Source organism: Uloborus diversus, chromosome 10 (assembly GCF_026930045.1).
Source record: "Uloborus diversus isolate 005 chromosome 10, Udiv.v.3.1, whole genome shotgun sequence".
Classification (NCBI taxonomy): Eukaryota; Metazoa; Arthropoda; class Arachnida; order Araneae; family Uloboridae; genus Uloborus; species Uloborus diversus.
In genome coordinates, this window is record NC_072740.1 from 66,742,079 (window position 1) to 66,762,384 (window position 20,306).

The 20,306-nt window shown below is 32.2% G+C and overlaps 1 protein-coding gene across 1 annotated transcript in view; it reads left to right on the plus strand.

Moving 5' to 3' along the window:
• Positions 1–20,306, plus strand: part of LOC129231417 (gamma-aminobutyric acid receptor alpha-like) — a gene marked incomplete in the record, with an annotated part of 271,263 nt that overhangs the window by 118,681 nt on the left and 132,276 nt on the right. Inside the window, 1 exon segment of the mRNA XM_054865726.1 lies at positions 15,546–15,722.

A 20,306-nucleotide genomic window follows, 5' to 3' on the forward strand; every position in this document is an offset into this window, starting at 1 on the left:
CATTTAATGCCATTTCGGAAAAATTAAATCACCTTAGTTTAATGCTGTTTGCGAGAAATATTGTTGTTGAAACACTGCTTGGGCTCTTTAGCTGAACTAATAGTACCGTTACAGCGATCAGAAATACTTTCATGTAGACAGTCTAATAAAAACCCTAATGTTCAATTATATTTATCTTTTGGCTGTAGTCTATGTCGATGGTTCTTCAAAAGAAACAAAATCAGACACTAAATTAATAGCGGCCCATTCTTTGGAAAAAAATTAGGCAGGCTTAAATGAACAGAAATCAGCTCCAATGATGACATAACACTAGGAAGAAACCTTGAAAAAAAAAAAAAAAATAGAGAGTGCAGCAAAAGCCGCAGTTTCTTCAGCTGCACAACGGCCTGGAGCAGGCCAAGGCCTTTTCTTTCTGCTTCCTCCAAGCGGTACGACTTTCTGTAGAGTTTCTCGACCTATTTATTCCCAAAATCCAACCACCTTGTAGCTGGGTTCCCTCTTCTCCTAATAACATCAATGCAACAATTAACTAGCACTACTTAAGCGTTGAAAAGGATTAAAAGTGCTGGCATGGAAGGGGGGGGGGGGGTTAGGAAGAAAAAAAAAAAGATTAATATATTATGACATTTTCTTTTTCATATGTGCTTATGAACTGGGGTAGGACAAAGTGGTTTTAAAAAAAATGTAAAATCATCATTAACAACCATGATTTTTTATTGCTCAACACAGCTAGTTCTTTTAAAGAAACTGACTTGATTTCTATAAATTGTAAATTTGTGACGGTGAATTATGGTCAAAAGTTGGTTCACCAAGAATTTCATTCATATTTGAATTCTCGATTTCATCAATATGATCAGAGAAGGTGTGAACATTTCCATTGTTTTATTTCTTTCGGAATATATTAAAGATAGCATCTGAATAGTGTCTAAATTACCCAATAAGAAATTATTACTCCAAAAGAGAATTCAGAAAAAAAAAGGAACAAAGAAGAAAAAAGTAGGGGAATGTGGGGCAACGTGAAATGGTGAAATTTTACTCTGCTTTTAGCGCCACCTATTTGGTAATATTTTAATTATATAGTAGCACATGTAATCTATTCCAGTCGGGAAAAAAAAACCACCGAAGGTTAAAGCATACGATAATAGAGGCAGTTTTGAAAAATTAATACTCATATTGTAATATTTTGTTGTAAGTCGAAAACTATTTTTGTTATTATGAAATGAAAGTTCTTGGTTTTAACATTTTTTAATATTAATTGAGACCTTCTAATAACTCGGTGAAATATTTATTAAGTTAATATTAAGCTTCTTTGTGTTAAAGGTTTTCTACAATCGGTCAAGTACATGTGGGGCAAACGGAATAGGGCAAAATGAAATAGTTTATTTTGTTTACTCGCTCAATCATTTACGTATTCAGTTATTAATTCATTCATTTATATTCCTCCATTTAGTAATTCACTTATTCTATCATTCATTTACTTATTTTCTAATTTATTCACTCTTTGTTCATTTATTTTTTCTTCATATATTAATTAACTAATTTACTTTTCAGTTTATGGCTTCAGTATCTTTTCATTTATTCATTAAATATGTTATTTACTGATTCATTTGATCAAAAATATTTTCGATAATTGAATAGAAAATAGTTCATTAGAAAAATATTTTATTTTTCACTTTGCACCCTTGGGGGAAAAAAAGTAACAAAATTTTCCATTTTTATTTGAAGGGGCAAATTTACCACACTTTCAAAGCAAGTTTTATAAAAAATGTTTCATTCCTTATGTTCTGTGGTTTTTAAAATAAATTTCCATTCTGTTAATTTTGAAAAAGCTCAGTCATCTTAACAATTTCACTTTGCTCCACAATCTTCTACCATCAGAAATCTAACTCAAATAACAGGAAAAAGATGATCTAATATTTTATTTAACTTATATGTTTTGTGAAAGAACATCATTAGGCTTTAATTTTTGATTCATATTAAAGTTGTATTCCTTTTTTAACCATATTAGTTATGCCAAAATAGAGGTTTTGTCAGCGCTGATGTAAAAGAGATTTATTAATGCTTAAAATAATTAAAAATTCTCTTTGAATGCAAGTATTATTATAAAATAGAATGTTATTTTCTTATGTACTGTAATTTTTCCAAAATAAATTTCCAATTAGTTCATTTTGAAAAAGCTGAATCATCTTAACCATTTCACTTGGCCCCACATTCCCCTACATGAAATTTTTCTAGCTCTTAGCTTCTATATTTCATTCAAACTTAACAAAAGTGTTTTTGAAACATACATTATTCTATTACAACAAACTGAAATCTGTAACTGCAAAAAAAAAAAAAAAAAAAAAAAAAAAAAAAAAAGAAAAGAAAAAGAAAAAATGCTAAGAATTTGTTCAATAGTATAGAAATACAATTTTGCAGTTTTCAATATGTCTATAGTTTTTAAGCTCAGTTCTATTCAACGCCGCTTTTCTTCAAACACTACATGTTTATTAACTGATGTAATATTTAACTGATATCTGTCTTATAAGATAAGATTAAACGATTTTAGATGAAGAATATATGTTAAGCCTAACCTATGACCATTTTACCTTCATCTTGCTTGAGTTGTTCTAATGCATGATATTAAATGAATCTAGCGAATCTCTAAATGCAGACATGTTCTTGAGAGGCGGGGGAGCTCTCTGCACATCCAACTTGACAAAAATTCTGATCGACAAATTTTAGAGAAGTTAAAACAAGTACTCAGAATCAAGAAACACATCCGCAACCAAACACTTTTTGAAGTGAAAACTTCTTTAGGCGCGTTGAGTATTTTTGAGGTGGAGAAAAACCATTCATTTTGCAACACCGTCGCCTCACCGACATTTGGATTACAGCGCATGCGCCGCTTCTCTCAGTTCCTCTTCGTTACTTTCGTTGGGAATTGCGAACATCAGTAGCGCTGTCAGCAGCGGTGAATCTCATAATCCGTTTCTGAGTAAGTAATCTCAAGGAGCGTGAGTTCGATCCTCACCCGGGTTAGTGCAAATTTCTTCCAGAAGAAAACATTTTTCAGCTTAGATATTAGTTTTGAAGTGAAAACTTCTTTGGACGCTATGAGCATTTTTTGAGATGGAAAAACAGTAATGTTTCTGATATCGGTGATACACGTGCTTGTCGTTGCAACTCTGCAAATCGACAGCTAATTATAATTGTTTCTGTTTATATTTTACCAGCGAAGTCTGTAAACGCAATACAAGAATTTTTGAATGAAAATTATTTTTTTTTTCTAAAGACGCTTCTGTATTATTTCAAAATGAAATTATGAAAAACTTAGATGATTTGCAAATGATTTTGAGTGGGGATTTATTTCAACATCAACTTTGCAGACGATAAAAACCTACCATTAATTGAATTTTTAAATAGAGAATTTTTTTCAACGATGTCCAATGATCGCAATCCTATCACAACGAGGTATAAAACTACAATTAATGCAGTATTTATAAGATATTTAAATAGATTCAAATAGGATGCGTTTATTTCCTATTTTAGTTGCCATAAACCTATAGTATCAGTTTTGGAATATAATGATCGGGATGTAAGCAAATCATGATTTATTTTTTTTTGGAAAATATTAAAAAAAAAAAAAAATCTACTTTACAGTTTGACCCTCTATTTAACTTTACCTCACATTCAATTTCGTTATGTAAAATGTATAAGAATGTCTGTAATGAATTTAAAGTAATCATGCATTTTTTACAAGTTCTGGTTTCATTTTTAATTCTTTTTATGAATAATTTATTGAGCAATAAAAAAAATTAAAGCATTGGAAAAAAAAACGACGATTAACGACAGTGTTATTAGTCAGAGGACAGGGTTAGTTACACCCTTCAATTTTCCCTTTGAAAGACAGTTAAATAAACAGTTTGCAACTTCATATCAAATTATTGTCTGTTTCAATTAAATTAGAATGTATTTTAACGTTTTGAAGAAACTAAAATAGCTGGAATAGTTAAAGAATGTAAACGAAAAAATGCGTATTTCAAAATAACTTGAGTTTGTAGTCTGTCTTACGTAATCACAGCTATTAGAATCAATTCATTTCAATCAATACGTTTCATAGTTCATTATAATATTTCAAATAATTTGAAAATAGTTAAAAAAATCATTACAATGATCTAAAAAATAATCTAGGACTTAAAGTTTAAAGAAATAGTCTACTATAAATAAAATAAGAACAGAATCCATGCATGAGGAATTTTCTATTAAAATATTTTAAATGTCCTTGTTCCGAAGAGCTTTGAATCGTCAATGTCATTTATTCCAATACTTGAAAAGATATTCTGTTTTGCCCCAATTTATATTTTGCAGCATAAGTACTTAAATTTAGCTTCTGTGTATTGATTTTGAATGGAAAGATAAACGAAAAGGAAAAGACATTTTTTTCTTTTTTTTTTCTTAACTGAAGTTCGAAGGAGAAACTGGAAGAAAAGTTATGAATTCACTTAATGTTTACATTATTTTTTTTCTCTGTACTGTTCGTTATGGCAACATATGTTTTTCTTATCTGTATCTGTTTGGCTGTTTTATTAAAATATATATATATAGTACAAGTTCAAAGAGAGGAATCTATTTTTGGAACACACTCTTGCAGAAAAAAAAACAAGAAAATTACAAAGTTTTCAGCATATTAAAATTCAATGTTTCAAACAGAAAATGCTGAAAATATTTTGCTAATTTTAATAATGTTGAGAAGATTTTTTTCAGTTGTTTGAAAAGGCAGAAAAAAAAGATGAAATAGAATCAATTAATTTTTTTGTACATGTTATATCTTAAAAGTTCTTTGACATTAATGATCGCTCGAAGCAAATCCGCCCTTTCGTTAAGGATTTTCACGTGCCCTATATTTCACCACAGGCACTTTTGATAAGTAAATTGCAAATTTTAATGGAAGTAAAAACTTCAAATCAGAAACTAAACAATGGAAATGAAATGTTTTGGTCCAGATCATTCCAAAAAAAGAAGAAAAGAAAAATGTGGTTTGTTTTAATCAAACTACACCCTAAAAAGTGATAAAGGGCAGGAGAAAAAGAAACTATGTTAGATTATTTGAATCGAATTTGTCTAGTAAATAATAATGTTACACTTTTTGAATTGTAAAAAATTTGTTTGATATGAAAAGCAAAATATCAAAATTACTCTTAAATAAATTGGCTCTTCCAAATAATGTTCTTATGTCGAACCACAGTGAACTATTGCCGGCAAGTGCTGCAAATTTGTGTCGCCTATCCGAGAATTAAAATTAAACTCATTTGGACACCAATATTTCTTTGGCGAATTTGGTCGCCAATAGCTGATAGCAAGATATTGGCGATTGCAAGTGTTGCAATTTTCCGTCGCCTATCCGAGAATGATTGAAATTTGGCTAATTTCGTCACCAATGTTTTGCTTAGTTTTGATAATATTTATTTCAATATTTTTTAAGTTTCCAAATGTTTAGACTACGAAATTTTGAAAGCCATAATTTGCCTATCTGTCGAGCGTGAAGAGCGAGAATCTAATTGCTTTAAATGCACGTATTTCAGCAAATTTTCAATTCTTTTATTTCAAATTTTAGTATACGAATGGATTATCTTTATTGCTGTAAAGTTTTCTGAAAGATGGGTAAGATTTGACAAAAGACTGATTTTCATAAACCAAAAATATGCAAACAAAGCTGATATTTTCTAAAGAAATGGCCATATGTTCGTGAACATGAAATATGGGAAATTGTACTTGAAAATACTTGTTCAAGTCAATGTTCCCATTTAATTGTTCAGTGATATTCAAAGCAGTTTATAGCAAAGTGCAAATTTCAATTATTAGTAAGTGAACAGTAGAAATCATACTTGTACGTTTAACACTATCATGTATCATTTCAAGCTGCTTGACAACTCTGCATTGAACTGTTTTGATACAAAGGAAGGCACTAAAACTGATTTCATGTCTGAAAAAATTCTAGTGGGGGATATATCTCCGCGGTCCAGTCATGGAACCGTTCCATTGACAACAACCTTCCCCTAAACTACAGTAAACCATGAAGAAACAAGATTTACTGTAAAATAAGACCAGGTAACGCAACAAAGATTTTGACAAGACTCTTTTGAAATAACGGCTGCTACTTTTGCCCGTTAATAAGAATCTGCTTGTTGATAATATTTTTTCATAAGTTAGACTTTCTGATAACGATAAAACAACGATCTCGCAAACTTTTGTTGCACTGTGTAGAAAAATGGGGGTTGGCATTTTTGGTTTACATGACCTTATTTGGCGCACTGATCATTAGAAAAATATTAATAAAATAGTTGTTATAAAATTGTAACAAATAAATTTTTTTCGAGAATTTGAAAGCGTATCGATAAATAAAATCAAAATATCGTGAAGATAATAAAATATTAAAAAATAGAAGAATTATGCGTTAGTGAATTACAACTACGAGTAAATATGTGTGTACAACCACATCCCCAACTTGCAACCATTTTTACAGCCACAATTCCGCAAAAGAATTTTTTTGTTATATCGAAATCAAAAACCTTTTTCTTGGAAGATGCTTATTGTAACTTGTTCCGCAAATTTTATAAATATGCACCATACAAAAACAATTATAGGAGTTAAAAACCTTTATTTGAATGCAATAAATGCAATGTATCACTTTATCACTGTATCATCTGGATCTGAACTTTAAACGCATTTTACATAAAACTTTAAAAAGCCCACTTGCATCCCTTTGTTTTTTACTGCCTAATATATTTGATAGTTTAGCAAATTGTCGTGATCGTATTTTTTTTAAATAAAACCTAACCTTATAGCTACTTTTGAGACATACAATGGTTATAAAAATGCTTTGCATTACCATTTGATAACAAAAACTATTTTTCCAATGATTTGACATTGCAGGATTTCTGTCTTAAAATTCTGAAAGATCTTATAAGTTTAACTACACTTTCAACAGCAAAAAAACTTTTCCAGTCCGTTACTTTTTGATCATTTTGAAACAAAATCGTGACTGATGAAAGTAACACTCAAATCGGACCCAATTCTGTCGGAATCAGCATTTTCTCATTTATTATCAATTGTGTTCGAGAGCTTCCTGGAAGACTAGTAAAATAACATTTTGTCTGTATTAATCTATTGAAGCAGTCGCGTTTAATACTTTTGCCAGAAGATAATAAAAGTGTGATATTATACTAAAACATATATCGGTTACATTTTATTTTAGGTCAAGGACTTGTATATTTAATGGTAGGATTTATGAACTTCCCCACTTTGATAGCGAAGAATTTCTTTCGCAAATTGTAAAAGAATGTTTCTTTTTTTGGATTAGAATGGCAAGTCTATTACCGAAGAAGCAGTTTTCGTTCAGCTTGATTTAGCTAAGTAGAAACATGCATTTTTTTTTTTCAAATCCGGCTCTGCTTTGCAAACTGAGATTGAACTTCGAAGCGGACACAATTATAAAATAAGTCGGTGATGTACTCGTGATATTCTCCTGTTTCGGCAGGGGAATGATTTATATCTTTTTAAATGCAGGTTGTTGTTTCGTCTCCTGATTTTCAATAAAAGAAAAACTATGCGATATGTTTTTGAAACGTATTTGTACATCTTTTAGAAATACAGTAGATGTTAAAGGCCAGGCTTTTTAGACTATCGCTCGGGAAAGTTCTAGTTGATTAATTTTAGTTGTACACCGATGTGAGATAAAGGAAGAAGACAATTTAATATGGGTTGTTAATTTAAATAGAAGGTATGATTAAAAATTAACTTGAGCGGTGCGTGCAACACCTGTGCTGACCTTCCCTTCTAAAGGTGGTGAAGTTGATTCCGGTGTCTATGATCTCTGTCGCAATTCTCCAAGGTGAAGTACCTTGCATTTCCTCTAATCAGGATTCCTCTGCTCCGTCGGCACCTCACGTATGTTTTCTGCTGAGCTTCGTGAACATAGATTTTATTTCACGATGAGCATAAACTGCAAGAAAGAGACAACGGATAGGACTACAAGAGAGTAGTGCTAAATCCACAAGCTTCGAGGCCTCCAGTTTTGGTTTCCTTGAACAATTTTTCATTTTTTGGAAGCAATGCACAATATGCTCATGCATCTCCTTAATTAACCTTCACTCCCATTTAATTGCAGTTGGTGTTTTCAAACGTTATGGTCCTGCACAAAGACCACGTTGGTTTACGTATTTATTGCAAGGGATTCAACTCCGGAGTTCCAAAAGCTGTTTCCTCGCCTTCATACCTTGAAAAAAAATTGACTTTGATTCAGGACATCCAAGTTCCCTTGTATCAAGCCTGGATGAACTTAACTTCAGTGAATAAATCTATTTAATGAATAGCAAGACGTTATGCGTTTCTCCTTGTACTTTTAGTCAGGTTGGATCTCCTCGCAGTCCCAACTTCAAAACTCTTGAGGGGTCTCATGTCCTCTCTCTCCACGAAAGTCGAGTCTTGAAAGCTCTGTACTCGATAATCCCCCCAAGTCCAGAAAACTCGGCTACCTTCAGGCTGGACGAAACAAACCTGCGCTTAAAACATGCTGTGCGCATTCCCAATAACCCAACAAAAGAGATTTTCTTCCTTTTGTATTATAGCAAGTTATCTATGACGTCTCTATACTAAACCTCTCAAATTATTTTAGATATGCTGCATATTTTATTTCCTAAATGGAATACTATTTCTTCCTTTATGGGACATGTCTTTAATGCATCCTGAAATACTACTTACTTTTTCTGTTAATTTTCAATGCGCAAGCAGAATTTAGAGTTATTCGGTCCAATATTTTACATTTAGTACACGTTTTTAATTAATAACATTGGGCGGATAAAATATTATATTTTTATTCAAAAGTTTTAAAAATTAACAAACTCTACCTCAAATACCATCCTGTCAAAATTTTTATTCTTAATCTTTAGTAAGTCAATTAATTGACGAAACAAGCAGTATAAATTAAATCATTGCATCAAAAAGTTACGGATAAACAAAACAACTGATTTTTCATTATTATTTTTAAGTTTTTTTCTTTTTCAGTTTTTTGTATTACTGAGCTTAGAATTTTATTTTCCAAGATTCAAAGAATATATGTTGAATACTATTGCTATTGTTTTTTTTTTGCTTAAAATTAAAATTTTCGTTCGTATTGTTCAGCCATTTGAGCCTATGTATAAGGCAGGGATGGCTGTTCAAAAAAAAAATAAGTATAGTATATCATTAAACCACTCAGACTGCCCAAAATGCGACTGCAAACTTTAAACGCGTTTTTCTCGAAACTACTTTTTTCAATACGGTTGACAAGATATCTCAAGTTCTAATGCATCGATTTATTTGAAATTTGGTACACTTTCCTAATACTAACAATTTTGTCTTCAAATAGGGGTTTCTGTATTTTTGTTTTTGATTACTTTTTAAAAATTACTGCAGTTGAAAAAATTAGGCAAAAATTACCTTTTTTTTTCAAAAAGACGCCATTTTATTCAACTTTTTATCTTCCAAATCGGCTACGTCCTGACAATTCTACATCAACCTTAATTTCAAGTTTCACATCGCCGGGGTTAGAATCTTGGCAACCATCAGACACTTTTTTTAGTCCCCACTTTGCTGGCCTCTACTGATTTCAATTTTGAATTGTTTTTCAAACTATTATGCATTTTTATACTTCTCAAGTATCAATAAAAAACTGATAAAACATTGATAGGTAAAATGTTTAGTTTTTTTTGTAATACGCCCGCAAAATCGCCTCAAAATCGAGCCTCTAGACTATAATACCCCTTAAGTATTCGTATTCTTTTCATATTTTAGGTGTTTCATTTGCATGACTTTTCCTTTTGGATATGAAGATTTTTTTTTTTTTTTTATAATCAGTTACCGTATTTAACTGCCAACTAAACGGTCTAACTGTTTGTCCTCCGTAACATTATTGTTTATGTGGGTTAAGAACAATTTGTTTTCAAAATTATATAACGCCATTGCATGATTAAATGAATTCTTTTAATATATGTTACTGAAAACTGCGAATTAATTTTGCATAGCAATATTACTTTTGGCAGTGTGTAAAATTTCTGTTTTTTAATTTACAATAACTCGTTTTAAACTATGTAATGAAATATCAGTGAGAAATGTGAAAATTGCTACGCGTTAAGTAAAAGGAAGAAACCAGGGAACTAATATCATAAGCCGTAGGGGAGGGTGGCCCAAAGCGGGTAGGTTTTCCAAGAATGCTCGAAAATTGTAGTTTTTGAATTTTTATCGCAACAAATTTCGGTTTTATTTCCTAGCAAATTTCTTGAACTTCAAAATAAAAAGTGATTTTTGTATTATTTCAATCCCGATATTTATTTATTATCAAACATTACAAACACTTGAAAAACCCGTTTTTCTATACAAGGGGGCCCAATGCGGGTAAGCTTAACTAATTGTGATTTGGTACATTTGCCAATCAAATATGAAGTTATAAATGATTAAATTAGTTGACTGGCTATCTGCCATTTTATTTATTTATATATATATATATATATATATATATATATACACAGGGTGATTTCGATCGAATCTGCCATACGAAAGGAGGTGATAAAAGAGCCCAAGCGGAGCATAGAACTACCCATTATCGTGTCCAATCCTTAACCGTAACCGAGTTTTGGTAAATTTAAGGAAAATGAGTAAAAAAACAAAATTCTGAGAAAACGACTGATTTCTGAAATTCCTGTAGGACCTACAAAGAAAATAAGTACATATTTGAAAAGAGCAGACTAAATCCTACAAAATGATACCTTTCGCATTAAGATAGTCGCATTTTACTGAGAGCTACAAGCTTTGAAACATTGGACACACTCAGAATTAAAATGGTGCCAACGTTTTTAATCGACATTTTCAAAAACAATCGTAAGAGCTACAATCTGGCAAATCTACCAAAAACTGGCCCATTTTATTGGCTTTCAGATGATACAACAACTAATCATATTGGGCTTCAAGTTCAGCTGAAAGTCAGGCTTTTGTTTGAAACAGTGTAAAAATCTGCATTCGTTAAAAAAGGAAAACCAGCAAAGAGTCGCACTTTTCTGTTTTGAATTTTCTGTTTCACGATAGCATGTTGCTTTCTTTGTTTAAGAAAATGATATTTTTTATATAAAAATAATAGTTTTAACATTTAATTTAGAGAAAAAACACATGAGATAACGATTCGTAGAAATAAAAGAAGCATTACTTTCCCGTGCTTTTCACAAAGGGAAAATCAATAACAAAAAAATGTTACACCAACATCGATTAGTACATTTAATAAACCTGCAAAATTTACAATAGCTGCTGAAATTGGTCGCCGCCACATCTGATACACGCTCTTGCCCTTTTGCGAACGGAAACAACCGTTGCTCTTAGAGAAATTTCATTCCTTAGTTTGCCTACTGCTTCAACAAGCCGGTCGCTCAATTCTTTCAAACTTGCTACTTCTGTTTTGTAAACTTCTTGTTTTAAGAATCCCTAAACAAAGAAGTCCACTGGCGTCAGGTCTGGGGATCTAGGGGGCCAAGGGATGGGGCCCATACGACCAATCCATTGGGGATACTGTTCAGTTAGAAATTCCCGAACGGCATTTGAAGAATGTGCAGGGGCTCCATCGTGTTGGAAAATGATTTCTGCCCTCTCCTGAACAGGAATAGCATCAAGAAGGTCAGGCAAATGATGTTCAATGAACTCTAAATATGTGTTTCCTTTTAGTTTACCTCGAAACACATACGGACCAATTAAATGATCTCCTATTACGCCAATCCAAACATTTATGCTGAATCGAGTTTGGAATGATGAGTTTTGGGTTAAGAAAGGATTATGTTCAGTATAATGATGCCAGTTATGCAAATATATGGATGCCCCCTCTGGTGAACAACGACTCACCTGTCCACAATATCTTTCTTAGAAAATGGTGATCTTCCGTGTCTCGGGCTAGTAGCCATCTGCAAAATGTTACCCGCTTTTCTAAATCTGAATTGCGCAGTTCTTGTACTAGAGTAAAATGATACGGGTGATACTTGTTTTGGTGCAATGTTTTCATCACTTTACGTTGTGATAGTCCACCTTCTATAGCAATCGAGCGTGAACTCACACTTTGGTTTTCCACTACTCGGTCCAGCACATACTCCTCAACATTAGCAGAACGGTGATCCAGGCCCCTCTCGAACAACGTACCAAATGAACCTGTCTCTCTGAGCTTTCGATGTATAGAGGCAAACACATCTATTAGATGCAGAACGATTTGGGTAACAAAGCCGGTATTCTTTCTCGGCTCTGCGAGCATTACCATCACAAAATCCGTACACGAAATGCATATCAGCATACTCTTCGTTAAAAAATCGAGACATACCCAAAAATCGAGAAGAGAATATAGCAACTTATCTTTAGAAACTTTAACGAAAACTTTCAAAAACTAAAAACACACTCTCTACTGACTTACTGTAAAAAGAATCATAATTCTAGCAATTTTCAAAACACATTTACAAAATATCAGAAAGAAGCAAACGATACATAAAATATTATGACAAATGAATAATTCTGTTTAGTTTTTATCATTAATTGTTTTGTTAAACAAATGCTTTTTATTTTCAGACGATATTTTTCACAATCATAAATCGTAATCGGAAGTCTTTTGATGGGTCTGTATACGTTTTAAGGTCTTATAATGCAGGAAGCTCATATTTAGAGTTCATTGATCATCATTTGCCTGACCTTCTTGATACTATTCCTGTTCAGGGGAGAGCGGAAATCATTTTCCAACACGATGGAGCCCCTGCACATTCTTCAAATGCCGCTCGGGAATTTCTAACTGATTAGTTTCCCCAATGGATTGGTTGTATGGGCCCCATCCCTTGCCCCCCTAGATCCCCAGACCTGACACCAGTGGACTTCTTTGTTTGGGGATTCTTAAAACAAGAAGTTTACAAAACAGAAGTAGCAAGTTTGCAAGGATTGAGCGACCGGCTTGCTGAAGCAGTAGGGAAACTAAGGAATGAAATTTCTTTAAGAGCAACGGTTGTTTCCGTTCGCAAAAGGGCAAGAGCGTGTATCAGGTGTGGCGGTGACCAATTTCAGCAGCTATTGCAAATTTTGAAGGTTTATTAAATGTACTAATTGAAGTTGGTGTAACATTTTTTGTTCTTGATTTTCCCTTTGTGAAAAGCACGGGAAAGTAATGCTTCTTTTATTTCTACGAATCGTTATCTCGTTTGTTTTTTCTTTTTATTAAACTGTTGAAACTATTATTTTTATATAAAAATATCATTTTCTTAAACAAAGAAAGCAACATGCTATCGTGAAACAGAAAATTCAAAACAGAAAAGTGCGACTCTTCGCTGGTTTTCCTTTTTTTAACGAATGCAGATTTTTACACTGTTTCAAACAAAAGCCTGAATTTCAGCTGAACATGAAGCCCAATATGATTTGTTGTTGTATCATCTGAAAGCTAATGGAATGGGCCAGTTTTTGGTAGATTTGCCCGATTGTAGCTCTTACGGTTGTTTTTGAAAATGTCGATTAAAAATGTTGGCACCATTTTAATTCTGAGTGTGTCCAATATTTCAAAGCTTGTAGCTCTCGGTAAAATGCGACTATCTTAATGCAAAAGGTATCATTTTGTAGGATTTAGTCTGCTCTTTCCAAATATGTACTTATTTTCCTTGTATGTCCTACAAGAATTTCAGAAATCGGCCGTTTTCTCAGAATTTTTTTTTAACTCATTTTCCTTAAATTTACCAAAACTCGGTTACGGTTAAGGATTGGACACGATAATGGGTGGTTCTATGCTCCACTTGGGCTCATCTATCACCCCCTTTCGTATGGCAGATTCGATCGAACTCACCCTGTATATATATATATATATATATATATATATATATATATATATTAATAAATAGGCTATACTTATCCAATTTAAAGTCAGTACATTTGTTTATAAAACATAAAGAAATAACTGATTAACTTAATCGACTAATTGATTGCCTTAATAAAAAATAACTTATTGACAATCAAAAGATGAAGCTGTTCTTCGACTAGTCGCAAGCTACAAAACTTATTTTTTTTTAGAAATGCGTAATTTTTTTTTAGAAATGTATCTTTTTTTTTTTTTTAAATTTTGAGCCTGGTTGCGCCATGCCACTTCACTGGGACTGATTAAAACCCGAGGGTGTTCGGGTAAACATGCTATCTGTATGCATCGCCCCCTGACACACCATGCGGGGGCATAGGAAGGCCTACCCGCTTTGGGGAACCCTTCCCTATATAGTGGCACCCAAAAGTGTTTGTACTCTTAAAAAATTAGTTGTAAAAACAAAGTACCGTGGAATCATTTACACAAGAATCATCAAGAATTATATAAGAAGCATTTTGAGGGGGGGGGGTTACCGTCAACGTAATCGATGGGTGAATGAACATTGACTCCGAGAATTTACAAAACAAACTAGAAAAATCTATTCCCAGATGTTTTAAAGCTGTTGTGGATGCTAAATGACACTTTACTAAAGTGTACGAAGACTTTTTTGAGATTAAATATTTGATACTTTTTGATTATATTAATTTCTTAGTAATCGACTTTTAATGTGCCATTAAAATACATAATGAAGTTTTATTAAGCACTTCAAAGTTTTTTAGAATTTTCGTTTGTTTGAGAACTAGCTTTTTCTTGTAATAATTTAAAGACTTGTTTATAAATCGGTTGCGGAAGGGAAAGGCTTTGAAATTTTCTTTAAGCATAAAATCATTTGCCTGGTATTCTATCTACATGTCCAAGTAGACTGGATATGTAGTTAAACTGACTTAAGATTTTATCTACGTTATGAGAGATCTGTTCCGAAACTGTTAATAACACTCAAACATAATTCTTCTAAATTGTTGAGACTAGAATATGCATTTTTTCCCATTGTTTTATTACCTTTGAGTTATAACAGTATTTTTGTGGATATATAAATATAGGTTTTATTATTAAATACCCGTTCTGAAATATTTTCATTATTGAAAAGACCTCACCAAATGCCCATAGATGCGCAACGCCGCAAAACTGAGAAGCCAAGTAAATATAAAAAGTATACATGCCAAATGACAAGTTTTAAACATTTTATACGAAAAATAATGATGAGAAAAGGGAAAATAAGGCAGCAATTTAATAGAAAATCTCTTGTTTACTGTTTATAGTTTAACAAGTGGTGCGTTTAGCCCAATGTTACTCTGTATTGCATACACTTGAGCTTTAACACTCTCTTTCTAGTTTGTAGTTACATTTTTTTGTCTTTTGACCATATGTATTGAATCCTTCACGGCTGATGAGCTCTGGGTTCAATCTTTCGAGTTTTCTATTAAATTGCTGCTTGTATTTTTCTTTTTCTCATCATTTTTCGTATAAAATGTTTAAAACTTGTTGTTTGGCTTGTATACTTTTTTATGTTTTATTTATTATTATAAATTGTCTTTGAAAAGCTAACTGAATTGATATTTAATTTTAATTTGCTTGTGTCGATACATTTTAATAAGCAAAATATTTTTCATCTTTTCAGCTTGATTCCTTTTATGCATGTGCCGCTGCACCTCCAGGCTTTTAACGATTCGCTGGAAGGCATTGACTGACAGCTTAAAACTTCCATCGCGGCATGGCTTGAGCGATTAAGTGTCCGAGCGCCCTACCGAGAAAAACATCTTCAATCACATCCACCCATTCCTTTCCATCCCTTCCGGTAAGATCTTCCGCTTCAGGTATTCGATTAACAGATTGGTACGATGCATTAAATTACGTCATCATCTTTTCTGGCTGTTGCTGGGTTCGGCGGTCTAGAATCGGATTACTTTGGCGAAAATGCCGTTGGGAAATTTCTTTGTTCGGAAGTGTGGGCGAAGTGGTTGAAAATAGGTTCCATCGCAATCGGAATCATGTAATGTAGTGTATCGTTGTTTGTTTCACATAATCAGTATGCATAAGAACGGCCATTCGACCATGAGTTTCACACTACTTTTGCAGTCTGCCGCTAATTCTTTAATGGACTTTCCGAAAGGTCAAATATTTGATGGAATAATATCTGGGACGACGTGCATGTTAGTTGTTTATTTTAGGAACCATTAACTTTCCCAATTCCTGCACAGTAACATTAAAGCATTATCTAAGCTCGCTCTTTGTGCAAAGAAATTTGGCAAGCGAAACTCTGATGTGGATTGCACCACATATTGTACTAAGTATATCGAAACAGTTGTGGGCGCTTTTTCAGAAGTTACTAACTGACATTTTTATTGCGAAATAGTAATAGGCACTGCATTATTTAAAAATAATTCTACAAACATGATAACCGTCTGACGATTGAGGCAGTTAGAAGGAAATGGATGTAAGTGGACATTTTTAAGTTTTGAGTAAAAAGCGTTTAAAGTTGCGGTGCTCGGTAGGCTTTCATTGAAACTTTTTTCTAAATAATGCTGCATATCAGTATTTACCAAGGCTATTATTCTCTTGCCCCAAGGCAGATGAGAGGTTCAGCTAACATTTGTAATGGTTATCACCAAATTTTTAATTTTCGCATTTACATCTCTTTGCTTCTTACTTCTTTAATTAAGAAGTTAGCATGAAGTCAATTCACAAGTTTTTATTTTTTTTTTTTTAAATTACCCGGAAATGTATCATAGGAATTCAACTGTAAATGAATACAATAATCCAGGTGAAAAGTTCATTTGTAGAATGCGCATTTTCGTTAAATGTTAAAAATCCTTTTTTTTTTTTTTTGCTTTAAAAATGTCACTCAGTTTTCCATGCAGTTACCCATGTATTAAGTTTCATCTTGCCGAAAATGGTTTCAAAACCCAAAGTCTATATTGAAGCGATATGAATGAAGAAAATTCTTTTATTTTCCGCAAAATAATATGCACTACATTGAAATAAAGCTTCACTGATAATATCGTTTGTTGCCAAATTTCGCTTTTTTTAAATTTTTAGATTGAAAATAAGTTTCTTGCAACCCTGAAACACATATATGAAATGCATTTTGCAGTTTGTTTTTCCGCTTCGGTGTTGTTCCGTCATACACCATATGCGTTGAGTTTAATATCACACTTTCTGGAGTTGTAGTCACGTAACATTTCTCTTTAATATCATAATAAGAACCAATTAATCTCTAGTGTCAGGTGGAGGACTGCTAGTACTATCTCCAGTACTATAACAGAGGAGATGTTCTTCTACCGTTTGTACCTGTTATCTTCAAAATTTTAATTTTGCTCTTACATACCATTGCTTCTAACTGCGGCATATATTTTCTTGGTTGTCTTTGGACTCAATATATATTTTCCCTGATCTACTTACTTAAGAGTTTTAGTAGTTTTGAAAAAAAAAAAATACGGGGTGTTATACTAAAGTGCCTTGATAAAGAAACTTCATTAAAAAAAATAAAGATTTTAAAATCTTGTTTTATTCCGATTCTTATCTCACCAAGTTGGATCCTTATCTCATCAAGAGATGTAGCTAGCACTAATATAGAAAACTGAAAATGACATTGAAATCACAAGCTGAGGCCCCGCGAGGGATATTTCGAGGGTCAACCCCCAAAACCTATGCTTTTAACACTGTCAATTCTAATATGACAGTTTAGATCCATGCAAGGACTGTTATGACCAAAACCTCACCCCTCTGGTGGAAAATCTGGCTGCACCGGTGCCGAGTGCGAAGTTGAAAACTATCTTAATCTGTTCAGAACTACGAAAGGAAAACGCGTAGAAGTGTATAAACATTGTGAAAAAACCTTTCTCGATAATATCATTTGTTTTTTCTTTTAAAATGAAATTTCTTAACCACTACAAGATTTAATAAACACGTTGAATAACTTATGCGTAAAAATGTTAGTAAGTGAATGTTGAAAACAATACCAAGCTCCTTATCTTAACTAGTTTAGCTATAGGGGAGAGTGTTGTACCTTGGGACACTGCTAATTTCTAAGACTCTATATTTAACAGCAATGTTTCTGTAATCTCTAACTGTAACTTTCACTACTAAATGTTGCCATAGTAAAAATCAGCATGAAGTGAGTAAAATTGACGATTTTATGAGAGAAAAAACATTTCACGACTCAAAAGTAAATATTGTTTACATTTTATTTTCATTTTATGTTCTTGTATATGTAAAACTAATCAACTGAATTTTATTTTGTTGTAAAAGAGAAGTACTTTAAATATTTTGGTTATGAGAAAATAATGATAGTGCATCCAGATTGACCACCATTTTGGTTTTTCTTAAACCACGTGGTGATTGTACCTTGGGACAGCCAAACGTATTTTACCTTAGGACACGTTCCAAGGTACAACATATGCATGTTTCTTAATAATTAAGATATGTTTAGGAACATGGAACAATGGTCTAATCTTATGTAGTCTTTTAAACACATGTAAGGTTAGATAATAATTCATAATTCATTATTTAATTCATTGCCATGAGAAACATATATATTTTTGTTTTTTAGTGCAAAATTGGTCCAAGTATAATCGCTGTTTCCTGAATCATGAAGATTTTCCCATTATACAACAGGATTTGTCCCAAGGTACAACAGGATGTTGTACCCCGGGACAGCTTGGAACTCTATTTACTACTTTATATGGATGGCAATATTTTATTTTCAAACTTTCTGAATTATTAAAAATATATTGTATAAAAATATATTGGAGCATTTTAATGTGACTTTTAGATTGTCGTAATGTAATATTCATCATAACTGCGTCTTTATTTTTTAAACAATTCCACTTCTTAATGACCGATATTTTAAACCAAAACAGTAAGCATTTTTTAACATTCAACGCAAAATATTCGTTATGCAAACGATACTTTCCTCTGGATTATTGTATATTTTAAGCTGGATTTAATGGTTTAAATGAATTCCTAAAATACATTTTGGACGTACATTATATGCGGATACATTATATACGTTTTAAAAAATAGCATGTTAGTTACCATGCTTTTTTCAAGTAATTTTAAAACATCTAAATTGTTTTTTTCTCTTTGGATAATTCAACTACACCATGAAATTCAGCCTAGTAAGAAATACAATAATTCAGGGGAAAATACATACTGTTTTGTTTCAAACATGTCATTCAGTAACCCATGAAGTTGCCCTGTTATTATCAATAGTGTTTTTTTCCTTATCTTCTTTTCTCCTCTATTATTTTTTAAAAAAATAACCGTTGAAATTGGAAAATCTTCAAAATTGCAAAATTGATGTAGAGGCGACGACAATAATATTTTCAGAAATCCATTAATTTTCGAAAGCATAGATATAGATAATGTATCTACGGGCCGCACGAGTATTAAACGGAATAAATAATTTCAAAAAAAAAAAAAAAAAAACCTGACACTTGGTATGTTAGCGGAAAAAGTACACTGATAGAGAATTTTTCACCATATTTATAAAGGCGCATGATATTTTCAATTAAATACATTCAAGCAAATCTTGAAATTCAATTTCTAATTTGAAATGTTTCGCATTTAAATCTGCGCATGAGAAGCTAAAGTTCGTTCAACACCTACGTATCTGTGCCAAAACATTTACTTTAATGTCAAAGCATTTACTACAGAACTTATTTAAACAAGTCAAAATATTTACTGCAGTAACAGTTTTTATTTAACGCATCAGTTGTTAAAGACTCGTGTATATGAATTAGATTATTGAAGCTATTTCTTGTTTTCGATTCCAATTTATTCATGCGTTTAAAATGATTTGAATAAATATTTTGATTTCCTGAATTGCATGTTTTTTTAAAAACCGTCAACTTCAAAGCGATTGGGGAACACTAAAGCATGTGTGATCTTTTTTTGGCTATGGCTTCCAGGTCACTTCTTAATTCTCCTAGCAGGAAATCTTTAAACTTCTTATTTTCTGAGAATCTAAAGACAGCGATTTGGAGAAAGGCATTTCCGCACGCACTCTTTATAAGTAAAAGATTATTTTTAAACTGACTTTTGCTAACTTCAGCAAAAAATAAAAATGATAATAAGTATTAATATTTCGAATAAAACAAAAAATAAAAGATTTTTCCGGTTTAGCAGACTTAAAGATTGCTTGGGAAAGTTGTTTAATCTTTTACAAAGTTTATGTAAGTCTTTTTGCTACTCTGATTCTCGTATTTTGGTTGATGTTTAAATTTAGTATTAGTCTTTTCTAAATGTAACTATTTGTGATATGTGTGTCATTAAAGAAGCGATAAACAAATCAAAAGCATCTACCTTCTCTAACTAATACTAAGTTCAACTGTTTCCTTTATGAAACAGATGATATAGTGAGCCATTAAGTACACTCAAA